The 12,951-nt window shown below is 47.2% G+C and overlaps 1 non-coding gene across 1 annotated transcript; it reads right to left on the bottom strand.

The window, feature by feature from the left end:
* Nucleotides 1-553: 553 nt before the first annotated feature.
* Nucleotides 554-628, bottom strand: Trnas-cga. The gene has a single exon. It is a non-coding gene; the product is annotated as a tRNA-Ser (tRNA).
* Nucleotides 629-12,951: the final 12,323 nt, after the last annotated feature.

Below are 12,951 nucleotides of genomic sequence, written 5' to 3'. Positions count from 1 at the left end.
ACCGCAGCATTGGACGTAATGGGACGTCCTTGTACCATTTGGTGATCTAATAGATCTTATGAATGGAATGAATTGAAGTTTTGTGTTGGGGAGGGCACTCAGCTTAGGTACTTCGTGCAGCAATATTGACCATCGTTCTGTGGTAGTACAATGGTTAGCACTTCTGCCCACTAAACAAAAAGACCCGGGTTCGAGTACCGGCCGCACCACAAATTTTGATTCATTTCGTCTGCTTCGATCATTATCGTAGAAAATAAAAAGAGACTTAAATGTCTCAGGAAAACATTTAATTATAAGGTCCTCAGAGAATATCCGTCGTTCCAGATCAGAGATAGAAAAGGTTAATATGATTTTAGTAATGTGCAGGAGCATCCAAGGGAATGTCCCAGAATTAGTATCACTTATTAAAGGTTGTAATGCAGAGATAATATTAGGAAAAGAAAGTTGATTGGAACCGGATGTTAATGACAACGAAATCCTAGATTCAGAATGAGATTTTCACTCTGCAGCGGAGTGTGCGCTGATATGAAACTTCCTGACAGACGAAAACTGTGTGCCAGGCCGAGACTCGAACTCGGGACCTTTGCCTTTCGCGGGCAAGTGCTCTACCAACTGAGCTACCCAAGCACGACTCACGCCCCGTCCTCACAGCTTTACTTCTGCCAGCACCTCGTCTCCTACCTTCCAAACTTTAAAGAAGCTCTCCTGCGAGAGCACTTGCCCGCGAAAGGCAAAGGTCCTGAGTTCGAGTCTCGGCGTGGCACACAGTTTTAATCTGTCAGGAAGTTTCATCCTAGATTCGGTTTGGAGTATTTATCATAAGGATTGGTTAGTCGACAATTGTGGCTGCGAGTTTGTTGCAGTAAATAATTAGATAAAATCTAGCGAGGTTATTACGGATTCTGATTCTGAATTAATGTGGGTGAAGTAAAGTAGCAAAGAACGGTCAGAAATGCTAATCGGATGCTTTTATAGATCCCCTGGGTCATGAGCTCTAGTGGTAGAGCGCTTCAGGTAGTATTTGCATAATATCATTAATAATTTTCCTGATCATGTCGTTGTAATAGAGGGTGACTTCAACTTGGCAGGTATAGATTGGGAGTGTTATGCCATCAAAAGTGGTACCAGAGACCGGGATTCATGTGGCATTTTTCTGGATGGCTTGTCCGAAAATTACTTTGAGTAGATAAGTAGAGAGGAGGACTAACTCGTGAAGGTAATGTCTTAGACCTGGCAAAAAACTGACCTGAACTTATCGAATAAGTTAGCGTAGAGGAAGGTATCAGTGATCATTAGATTGTGATCACATCTATAACAACGGATCTTAAAAAGGAATGTTAAAAAAGGTAGGAACATATTTTTACTCAGCAAGAGTGACAGGATGTAAATTTCAGAGTATCTGAGCAGTCAGCATCAAATATTCGGCGATGAGGACGAAGATGTGGAGAACAAACGGAAAAAATTCAGAGGCACCACGCAATATGCCCTAGACAAGTATGTTCTGAGTAAGGTCGTAAAGAATGGGAAAGACCCACCATGGTTTAATGGCCATGTAGAAAATGGCTACGTAAACAAAGGGAACTTCGTCTAAACTTCAAGAGAAATAAAAACATAGCTCAGAAACAAAAGCTGAACGAAGCGAAAATGAGCATAAGGAAAGCAATGAGCGAATTGTTCAGTGATTTTCAAAGTAAAACTTTGTCAACCGATCTGAGTAAAAACCCTAAGAGTACGTAAAATCAGCAAGTGGGTCAAAATCGTATGAGAACAGAGAGAAGGCCGAAATACTGAACTGGGTCTTCCGAAATTGTTTCACCCCGGAAGATCGTAACACTGTCCCTCCTTTCAAGCGTCGTACGAATGTCGAAATGGCAGATATTGAGATAACCGAACGCGGAATAGAGAGACAATTACAATCGCTTACAAGTAAAAAGGCGCCAGGACCGGATGACATACTTATCAGATCCTACGAAGATTATGTGAAAGAGCTTACTCCCCTTCTCGCAGTAATTTATCGTAGATCGATTGAGCAACGAAGGGTACCTAGCGATTGGAAAAAAGAGCAGGTCATTCCTGTTTTTAAGAAGGGCCGCAGGACAGAAACACACAATTATAGACTTATACCGTTGACATAAATCTGTTGTAGAATTACGAAACGTGTTCTATGTTCAAGAATTATGACGGTTTTGGAGGCTGAAAATCTCCTCTATAAAAATCAACATGGGTTCTGCAAACAGAGATCCTGCGAAACTCAGCTCGCTCTGTTCCTCCATGAGATCCACAGCGCAGTGGACAACGGCGCTCAGGTTGATGCCGTGTTCCTTGATTTCAGTACGGCATTTGACACCGTCCCGCACTGCCGTATAATGAAAGAAATATGAGTTTACGGAGTATCGGAGCAGACATGCGATTGGATTCAAGACTTTCTTGCAGACAGAACCCAACACGTCGCTCTTAACGGAACTAAATCGACAAATGTAAAGGTAATATCCGGAGTACCACAGGGAAGTGTGATAGGGGCGTTGCTGTTTACAATATACAGGGTGAGTCACCTAACATTACCGCTGGATATATTTCGTAAACCACATCAAATACTGACGAATCGATTCCACAGACCGAATGTGAGGAGAGGGGCTAGTCTAATTGGTTAATACAAACCATAACAAAATGCACGGAAGTATGTTTTTTAACACAAACCTACGTTTTTTTAAATGGAACCCCGTTAGTTTTGTTAGCACATCTGAACATATAAACAAATACGTAATCAGTGCCGTTTGTTGCATTGTAAAATGTTAATTACATCCGGAGATATTGTAAAGTTGACGCTTGAGTACCACTCCTCCGCTGTTCGATCGTGTGTATCGGAGAGCACCGAATTACGTAGGGATCCAAAGGGAACGGTGATGGACCTTAGGTACAGAAGAGAATGGAACAGCACATTACGTCCACGTGCTAACACCTTTTTATTGGTCTTTTTCACTGACGCACATGTACATTGCCATTAGGGGTGAGGTACACGTACACACGTGGTTTCCGTTTTCAATTACGGAGTGGAATAGAGTGTGTCCCGACATGTCAGGCCAATAGATGTTCAATGTGGTGGCCATCATCTGCTGCACACAATTGCAATCTCTGGCGTAATGAATGTCGTACACGCCGCAGTACATCTGGTGTAATGTCGCCGCAGGCTGCCACAATATGTTGTTTCATATCCTCTGGGGTTGTAGGCACATCACGGTACACATTCTCCTTTAACGTACCCCACAGAAAGAAGTCCAGAGGTGTAAGATCAGGAGAACGGGCTGGCCAATTTATGCGTCCTCCACGTCCTATGAAACGCCCGTCGAACATCCCGTCAAGGGTCAGCCTAGTGTTAATTGCGGAATGTGCAGGTGCACCATCATGCTGATACCACATACGTCGACGCGTTTCCAGTGGGACATTTTCGAGCAACGTTGGCAGATCATTCTGTAGAAACGCGATGTATGTTGCAGCTGTTTGGGCCCCTGCAATGAAGTGAGGACCAATGAGGTGGTCGCCAATGATTCCGCACCATACATTTACAGTCCACGGTCGCTGTCGCTCTACCTGTCTGAGCCAGCGAGGATTGTCCAAGGACCAGTAATGCATGTTCCGTAGATTCACTGCCCCGTGGTTTGTGAAATCCGCTTCATCGGTAAACAGGTAGAACTGCAACGCATTCTCTGTTAATGCCCATTGACAGAATTGCACTCGATGATTAAAGTCATCACCATGTAATTGCTGATGTAGCGACACATGAAACGGGTGAAAGCGGTGACGATGCAGTATGCGCATGACACTACTTTGACTCAGTCCATCGGCTCTCGCAATGTCCCGTGTACTCATGTGTGGGTTCATGGCAACAGCAGCTAACACACCAACTGCACCCGCTTCTCCTGTGACGGGCCTGTTACGGACCCGTTTGCGTGCTACGACCATACCTATTGCATACAGTTGGCGGTAGATGTTTTGCAATGTGCGGCACGTTGGATGCTCTCTGTCCGGGTACCGTTCTGCATACACCCTGCAGGCTTCAGCTGCATTTCGTCGACACTCGCCATAGATGAGTATCATCTCCGCCTTTTCAGAGTTCGAATACACCATGGTCACAGTTCCTACAACACTACACATCACAGACGTCTGGTAACACGGTGTACTACAGTTGGTCTGCGTGCGGAGACGAATGCAGAATAACAATAGCAGCAAGCGCTGCATGCGGACACTGCGACAGCTAGACGAAACCACAACAGTGCACTACAGCCACACTCGTAAACACGGTCGTCATCGTAAACATGTCCCTGCAGATGCTGCTCGCCGACGGTGGCCCGTGTTTGTTACAACACGCAATTGAACGTCGGAGGTTTCAAGCGTCAACTTTAGGTTACACTATCTCCGGATGTAATTAACATTTTACAATGCAACAAACGGCACTGATTACGTATTTCAGATGTGCTAACAAAACTAACGTGGTTCCATTTAAAAAAAAAATTTGGTTTGTGTTAAAAAACATACTTCCGTGCATTTTTGTATGGTTTGTATTAAACATTACACTAGCCCCTCTCCTCACGTTCGGTCTGTGGAATCGGTTCGTCAGTATTTGATGTGGTTTACGAAATACATCCAGCGGTAACGTTAGGTGACACACCCTGTATATAAATGATGTAGTAGAAAGCGTCGTATGTTCTTTAAGGCTATTCGCAGATGATGCAGTTATCTATACCAAAGTAGCAACGCCAGAAGATAGTAACGATTTGCAGAATGACCTCCAGAGAACTGATGAATGGTGCATACTCTGGCAATTAACCCCGGACGTAAATAAATGTAACATATTGCGCATACATAGGAAATACTACAGTAAAGCTACACTATTGGCGAAACCTGCTGGAAACAGTATCTACTGTAAAATATCTAGGAGTAACCATCCAGAGCGACCTTAAGTGGAATGACCACATAAAACAAACAGTGGGGAAAGCAGACACCAGACTCACGTTCATCGGAAGAATCTTAAGGAAATGTAACTCATCCACGAAAGAAGTGGCTTATAAGGCGCTTGTTCGAGCGATTCTTGAGCCCTGTTCATCTGTCTGGGATCCCTACCAGGTAGGACTGACGGGAGAGAGAGAGAATGTACTACAGAGAGCGGCGCATTCCGTTAAGGGATCGTTTAGCCGGCGAGAGAGCGTTACGGAAATGCTCAACGAACTCCACAGGCAGGCGTTACAAGATAGGCGTTGTGCATTCCAGAAAGATTCACTACTGCAATTTTGAGAGGGCACTTTCCGGGAAGAGTCGGACAATATATTACTTCCCCCCACATACCTCACGTATTACCACGTGGAGAAAATTCAAGAAATTAGAGCCAATACAGAGGCTTACCGACAATTATTCTTGTGGACTCAGTTTGTGGTACAAAAGGTACCCTCCACCGCACACCATTAGGTCGCTTTGCTGAGTATGATGTTGTAAGTAGGCTGTCTATGTTTCCAGAATGAGATTTTCACTCTGCAGCGGAGTGTGCGCTGATATGAAACTTCCTGGCAGATTAAAACTGTGTGCCCGACCGAGAGTTTCTGTAAAGTTTGGAAGGTAGGAGACGAGATACTGGCAGAAGTAAAGCTGTAAGTACCGGGTGTGAGTCGTGCTTCGGTAGCTCAGATGGTAGAGCACTTGCCCGCGAAAGGCAAGTTCGAGTCTCGGTCGGGCACACAGTTTTAATCTGCCAGGATGTTTCAGGCTGTCTATGTGTTTGTATGTTGGGAGCGCCATGTAGCGCTCTTCATTAATAACTGTGACAGCGCTGTGCGCACTCTGTAAGAGACTCTGTGGCTGGTCGGTCTAACAGTTGGAAGTTAACAGTCAGCGGTGATGGAAGTCGCTCTTCATTAATAACTGTGACAGCGCTGTGCGCACTCTGTAAGAGACTCTGTGCCTGGTCGGTCTAACAGTTGGAAGTTAACAGTCAGCGGTGATGGAAGTCGCTCTTCATTAATAACTGTGACAGCGCTGTGCGCACTCTGTAAGAGACTCTGTGCCTGGTCGGTCTAACAGTTGGAAGTTAACAGTCAGCGGTGATGGAAGTCGCTCTTCATTAATAACTGTGACAGCGCTGTGCGCACTCTGTAAGAGACTCTGTGGCTGGTCGGTCTAACAGTTGGAAGTTAACAGTCAGCGGTGATGGAAGTCGCTCTTCATTAATAACTGTGACAGCGCTGTGCGCACTCTGTAAGAGACTCTGTGGCTGGTCGGTCTAACAGCTGGAAGTTAACAGTCAGCGGTGATGGAAGTCGCTCTTCATTAATAACTGTGACAGCGCTGTGTGCACTCTGTAAGAGACTCTGTGGCTGGTCGCTCTAACAGTTGGAAGTTAACAGTCAGCGGTGATGGAAGTCGCTCTTCATTAATAACTGTGAGAGTGCTGTGCGCACTCTGTAAGAGACTCTGTGGCTGGTCGGTCTAACAGTTGGAAGTTAACAGTCAGCGGTGATCGAAGTTGCTCTTCATTAATAACTGTGAGAGCGCTGTGCGCACTCTGTAAGAGACTCTGTGGCTGGTCGGTCTAACAGTTGGAAGTTAACAGTCAGCGGTGATGGAAGTTGCTCTTCATTAATAACTGTGAGAGCGCTGTGCGCACTCTGTAAGAGACTCTGTGGCTGGTCGGTCTAACAGTTGGAAGTTAACAGTCAGCGGTGATGGAAGTCGCTCTTCATTAATAACTGTGAGAGCGCTGTGCGCACTCTGTAAGAGACTCTGTGGCTGGTCGGTCTAACAGTTGGAAGTTAACAGTCAGCGGTGATGGAAGTCGCTCTTCATTAATAACTGTGACAGCGCTGTGCGCACTCTGTAAGAGACTCTGTGCCTGGTCGGTCTAACAGTTGGAAGTTAACAGTCAGCGGTGATGGAAGTCGCTCTTCATTAATAACTGTGACAGCGCTGTGCGCACTCTGTAAGAGACTCTGTGGCTGGTCGGTCTAACAGTTGGAAGTTAACAGTCAGCGGTGATGGAAGTCGCTCTTCATTAATAACTGTGACAGCGCTGTGCGCACTCTGTAAGAGACTCTGTGGCTGGTCGGTCTAACGGTTGGAAGTTAACAGTCAGCGGTGATGGAAGTCGCTCTTCATTAATAACTGTGAGAGTGCTGTGCGCACTCTGTAAGAGACTCTGTGGCTGGTCGGTCTAACAGTTGGAAGTTAACAGTCAGCGGTGATGGAAGTCGCTCTTCATTAATAACTGTGAGAGTGCTGTGCGCACTCTGTAAGAGACTCTGTGGCTGGTCGGTCTAACAGTTGGAAGTTAACAGTCAGCGGTGATGGAAGTCGCTCTTCATTAATAACTGTGACAGCGTTGTGCGCACTCTGTAAGAGACTCTGTGGCTGGTCGGTCTAACAGTTGGAAGTTAACAGTCAGCGGTGATGGAAGTCGCTCTTCATTAATAACTGTGACAGCGTTGTGCGCACTCTGTAAGAGACTCTGTGGCTGGTCGGTCTAACAGTTGGAAGTTAACAGTCAGCGGTGATGGAAGTCGCTCTTCATTAATAACTGTGACAGCGCTGTGCGCAATCTGTAAGAGACTCTGTGGCTGGTCGGTCTAACAGTTGGAAGTTAACAGTCAGCGGTGATGGAAGTCGCTCTTCATTAATAACTGTGACAGCGTTGTGCGCACTCTGTAAGAGACTCTGTGGCTGGTCGGTCTAACAGTTGGAAGTTAACAGTCAGCGGTGATGGAAGTCGCTCTTCATTAATAACTGTGACAGCGTTGTGCGCACTCTGTAAGAGACTCTGTGGCTGGTCGGTCTAACAGTTGGAAGTTAACAGTCAGCGGTGATGGAAGTCGCTCTTCATTAATAACTGTGAGAGCGCTGTGCGCACTCTGTAAGAGACTCTGTGGCTGGTCGGTCTAACAGTTGGAAGTTAACAGTCAGCGGTGATGGAAGTCGCTCTTCATTAATAACTGTGACAGCGCTGTGCGCACTCTGTAAGAGACTCTGTGCCTGGTCGGTCTAACAGTTGGAAGTTAACAGTCAGCGGTGATGGAAGTCGCTCTTCATTAATAACTGTGACAGCGCTGTGCGCACTCTGTAAGAGACTCTGTGGCTGGTCGGTCTAACAGTTGGAAGTTAACAGTCAGCGGTGATGGAAGTCGCTCTTCATTAATAACTGTGACAGCGCTGTGCGCACTCTGTAAGAGACTCTGTGGCTGGTCGGTCTAACAGTTGGAAGTTAACAGTCAGCGGTGATGGAAGTCGCTCTTCATTAATAACTGTGACAGCGCTGTGCGCACTCTGTAAGAGACTCTGTGGCTGGTCGGTCTAACAGTTGGAAGTTAACAGTCAGCGGTGATGGAAGTCGCTCTTCATTAATAACTGTGAGAGTGCTGTGCGCACTCTGTAAGAGACTCTGTGGCTGGTCGGTCTAACAGTTGGAAGTTAACAGTCAGCGGTGATGGAAGTTGCTCTTCATTAATAACTGTGAGAGCGCTGTGCGCACTCTGTAAGAGACTCTGTGGCTGGTCGGTCTAACGGTTGGAAGTTAACAGTCAGCGGTGATGGAAGTCGCTCTTCATTAATAACTGTGACAGCGCTGTGCGCAATCTGTAAGAGACTCTGTGGCTGGTCGGTCTAACAGTTGGAAGTTAACAGTCAGCGGTGATGGAAGTCGCTCTTCATTAATAACTGTGACAGCGTTGTGCGCACTCTGTAAGAGACTCTGTGGCTGGTCGGTCTAACAGTTGGAAGTTAACAGTCAGCGGTGATGGAAGTCGCTCTTCATTAATAACTGTGACAGCGTTGTGCGCACTCTGTAAGAGACTCTGTGGCTGGTCGGTCTAACAGTTGGAAGTTAACAGTCAGCGGTGATGGAAGTCGCTCTTCATTAATAACTGTGAGAGCGCTGTGCGCACTCTGTAAGAGACTCTGTGGCTGGTCGGTCTAGCAGTTGGAAGTTAACAGTCAGCGGTGATGGAAGTCGCTCTTCATTAATAACTGTGACAGCGCTGTGCGCACTCTGTAAGAGACTCTGTGGCTGGTCGGTCTAACAGTTGGAAGTTAACAGTCAGCGGTGATGGAAGTCGCTCTTCATTAATAACTGTGAGAGCGCTGTGCGCACTCTGTAAGAGACTCTGTGGCTGGTCGGTCTAGCAGTTGAAAGTTAACAGTCAGCGGTGATGGAAGTCGCTCTTCATTAATAACTGTGAGAGCGCTGTGCGCACTCTGTAAGAGACTCTGTGGCTGGTCAGTCTAACAGTTGGAAGTTAACAGTCAGCGGTGATGGAAGTCGCTCTTCATTAATAACTGTGACAGCGCTGTGCGCACTCTGTAAGAGACTCTGTGGCTGGTCGGTCTAACAGTTGGAAGTTAACAGTCAGCGGTGATGGAAGTCGCTCTTCATTAATAACTGTGAGAGTGCTGTGCGAACTCTGTAAGAGACTCTGTGGCTGGTCGGTCTAACAGTTGGAAGTTAACAGTCAGCGGTGATGGAAGTCGCTCTTCATTAATAACTGTGAGAGTGCTGTGCGCACTCTGTAAGAGACTCTGTGGCTGGTCGGTCTAACAGTTGGAAGTTAACAGTCAGCGGTGATGGAAGTCGCTCTTCATTAATAACTGTGACAGCGCTGTGCGCACTCTGTAAGAGACTCTGTGCCTGGTCGGTCTAACAGTTGGAAGTTAACAGTCAGCGGTGATGGAAGTCGCTCTTCATTAATAACTGTGAGAGCGCTGTGCGCACTCTGTAAGAGACTCTGTGGCTGGTCGGTCTAACAGTTGGAAGTTAACAGTCAGCGGTGATGGAAGTCGCTCTTCATTAATAACTGTGACAGCGCTGTGCGCACTCTGTAAGAGACTCTGTGCCTGGTCGGTCTAACAGTTGGAAGTTAACAGTCAGCGGTGATGGAAGTCGCTCTTCATTAATAACTGTGACAGCGCTGTGCGCACTCTGTAAGAGACTCTGTGGCTGGTCGGTCTAACAGTTGGAAGTTAACAGTCAGCGGTGATGGAAGTCGCTCTTCATTAATAACCGTGACAGCGCTGTGCGCACTCTGTAAGAGACTCTGTGGCTGGTCGGTCTAACAGTTGGAAGTTAACAGTCAGCGGTGATGGAAGTCGCTCTTCATTAATAACTGTGACAGCGCTGTGCGCACTCTGTAAGAGACTCTGTGGCTGGTCGCTCTAACAGTTGGAAGTTAACAGTCAGCGGTGATGGAAGTCGCTCTTCATTAATAACTGTGAGAGTGCTGTGCGCACTCTGTAAGAGACTCTGTGGCTGGTCGGTCTAACAGTTGGAAGTTAACAGTCAGCGGTGATGGAAGTTGCTCTTCATTAATAACTGTGAGAGCGCTGTGCGCACTCTGTAAGAGACTCTGTGGCTGGTCGGTCTAACGGTTGGAAGTTAACAGTCAGCGGTGATGGAAGTCGCTCTTCATTAATAACTGTGACAGCGCTGTGCGCAATCTGTAAGAGACTCTGTGGCTGGTCGGTCTAACAGTTGGAAGTTAACAGTCAGCGGTGATGGAAGTCGCTCTTCATTAATAACTGTGACAGCGTTGTGCGCACTCTGTAAGAGACTCTGTGGCTGGTCGGTCTAACAGTTGGAAGTTAACAGTCAGCGGTGATGGAAGTCGCTCTTCATTAATAACTGTGACAGCGTTGTGCGCACTCTGTAAGAGACTCTGTGGCTGGTCGGTCTAACAGTTGGAAGTTAACAGTCAGCGGTGATGGAAGTCGCTCTTCATTAATAACTGTGAGAGCGCTGTGCGCACTCTGTAAGAGACTCTGTGGCTGGTCGGTCTAGCAGTTGGAAGTTAACAGTCAGCGGTGATGGAAGTCGCTCTTCATTAATAACTGTGACAGCGCTGTGCGCACTCTGTAAGAGACTCTGTGGCTGGTCGGTCTAACAGTTGGAAGTTAACAGTCAGCGGTGATGGAAGTCGCTCTTCATTAATAACTGTGAGAGCGCTGTGCGCACTCTGTAAGAGACTCTGTGGCTGGTCGGTCTAGCAGTTGAAAGTTAACAGTCAGCGGTGATGGAAGTCGCTCTTCATTAATAACTGTGAGAGCGCTGTGCGCACTCTGTAAGAGACTCTGTGGCTGGTCAGTCTAACAGTTGGAAGTTAACAGTCAGCGGTGATGGAAGTCGCTCTTCATTAATAACTGTGACAGCGCTGTGCGCACTCTGTAAGAGACTCTGTGGCTGGTCGGTCTAACAGTTGGAAGTTAACAGTCAGCGGTGATGGAAGTCGCTCTTCATTAATAACTGTGAGAGTGCTGTGCGAACTCTGTAAGAGACTCTGTGGCTGGTCGGTCTAACAGTTGGAAGTTAACAGTCAGCGGTGATGGAAGTCGCTCTTCATTAATAACTGTGACAGCGCTGTGCGCACTCTGTAAGAGACTCTGTGGCTGGTCGGTCTAACAGTTGGAAGTTAACAGTCAGCGTTGATGGAAGTCGCTCTTCATTAATAACTGTGAGAGCGCTGTGCGCACTCTGTAAGAGACTCTGTGGCTGGTCTGTCTAACAGTTGGAAGTTAACAGTCAGCGGTGATGGAAGTCGCTCTTCATTAATAACTGTGAGAGCGCTGTGCGCACTCTGTAAGAGACTCTGTGGCTGGTCGGTCTAACAGTTGGAAGTTAACAGTCAGCGGCGATGGAAGTCGCTCTTCATTAATAACAGTGAGAGCGCTGTGCGCACTCTGTAAGAGACTCTGTGGCTGGTCGGTCTAACAGTTGGAAGTTAACAGTCAGCGGTGATGGAAGTCGCTCTTCATTAATAACTGTGAGAGCGCTGTGCGCACTCTGTAAGAGACTCTGTGGCTGGTCGGTCTAACAGTTGGAAGTTAACAGTCAGCGGTGATGGAAGTCGCTCTTCATTAATAACTGTGACAGTGCTGTGCGCACTCTGTAAGAGACTCTGTGGCTGGTCGGTCTAACAGTTGGAAGTTAACAGTCAGCGGTGATGGAAGTCGCTCTTCATTAATAACTGTGACAGCGCTGTGCGCACTCTGTAAGAGACTCTGTGGCTGGTCGGTCTAACAGTTGGAAGTTAACAGTCAGCGGTGATGGAAGTCGCTCTTCATTAATAACTGTGAGAGCGCTGTGCGCACTCAGTAAGAGACTCTGTTGCTGGTCGGTCTAACAGTTGGAAGTTAACAGTCAGCGGTGATGGAAGTCGCTCTTCATTAATAACTGTGACAGCGCTGTGCGCACTCTGTAAGAGACTCTGTGGCTGGTCGGTCTAACAGTTGGAAGTTAACAGTCAGCGGTGATGGAAGTCGCTCTTCATTAATAACTGTGAGAGCGCTGTGCGCACTCTGTAAGAGACTCTGTGGCTGGTCGGTCTAACAGTTGGAAGTTAACAGTCAGCGGTGATGGAAGTCGCTCTTCATTAATAACTGTGAGAGCGCTGTGCGCACTCTGTAAGAGACTCTGTGGCTGGTCGGTCTAACAGTTGGAAGTTAACAGTCAGCGGTGATGGAAGTCGCTCTTCATTAATAACTGTGACAGTGCTGTGCGCACTCTGTAAGAGACTCTGTGGCTGGTCGGTCTAACAGTTGGAAGTTAACAGTCAGCGGTGATGGAAGTCGCTCTTCATTAATAACTGTGAGAGCGCTGTGCGCACTCTGTAAGAGACTCTGTGGCTGGTCGGTCTAACAGTTGGAAGTTAACAGTCAGCGGTGATGGAAGTCGCTCTTCATTAATAACTGTGAGAGCACTGTGCGCACTCTGTAAGAGACTCTGTGGCTGGTCGGTCTAACAGTTGGAAGTTAACAGTCAGCGGTGATGGAAGTCGCTCTTCATTAATAACTGTGAGAGCGCTGTGCGCACTCTGTAAGAGACTCTGTGGCTGGTCGGTCTAACAGTTGGAAGTTAACAGGCAGCGGTGATGGAAGTTGTAGGTGAACAGCCAGCAGTGATGGAAGTTGGGAGTGAGTAGTCAGCAGTGA

This window comes from Schistocerca piceifrons, chromosome 3 (genome assembly GCF_021461385.2).
Source record: "Schistocerca piceifrons isolate TAMUIC-IGC-003096 chromosome 3, iqSchPice1.1, whole genome shotgun sequence".
Taxonomy (NCBI): domain Eukaryota; kingdom Metazoa; phylum Arthropoda; class Insecta; order Orthoptera; family Acrididae; genus Schistocerca; species Schistocerca piceifrons.
This window is presented reverse-complemented; position numbering and strand designations above follow the sequence as displayed.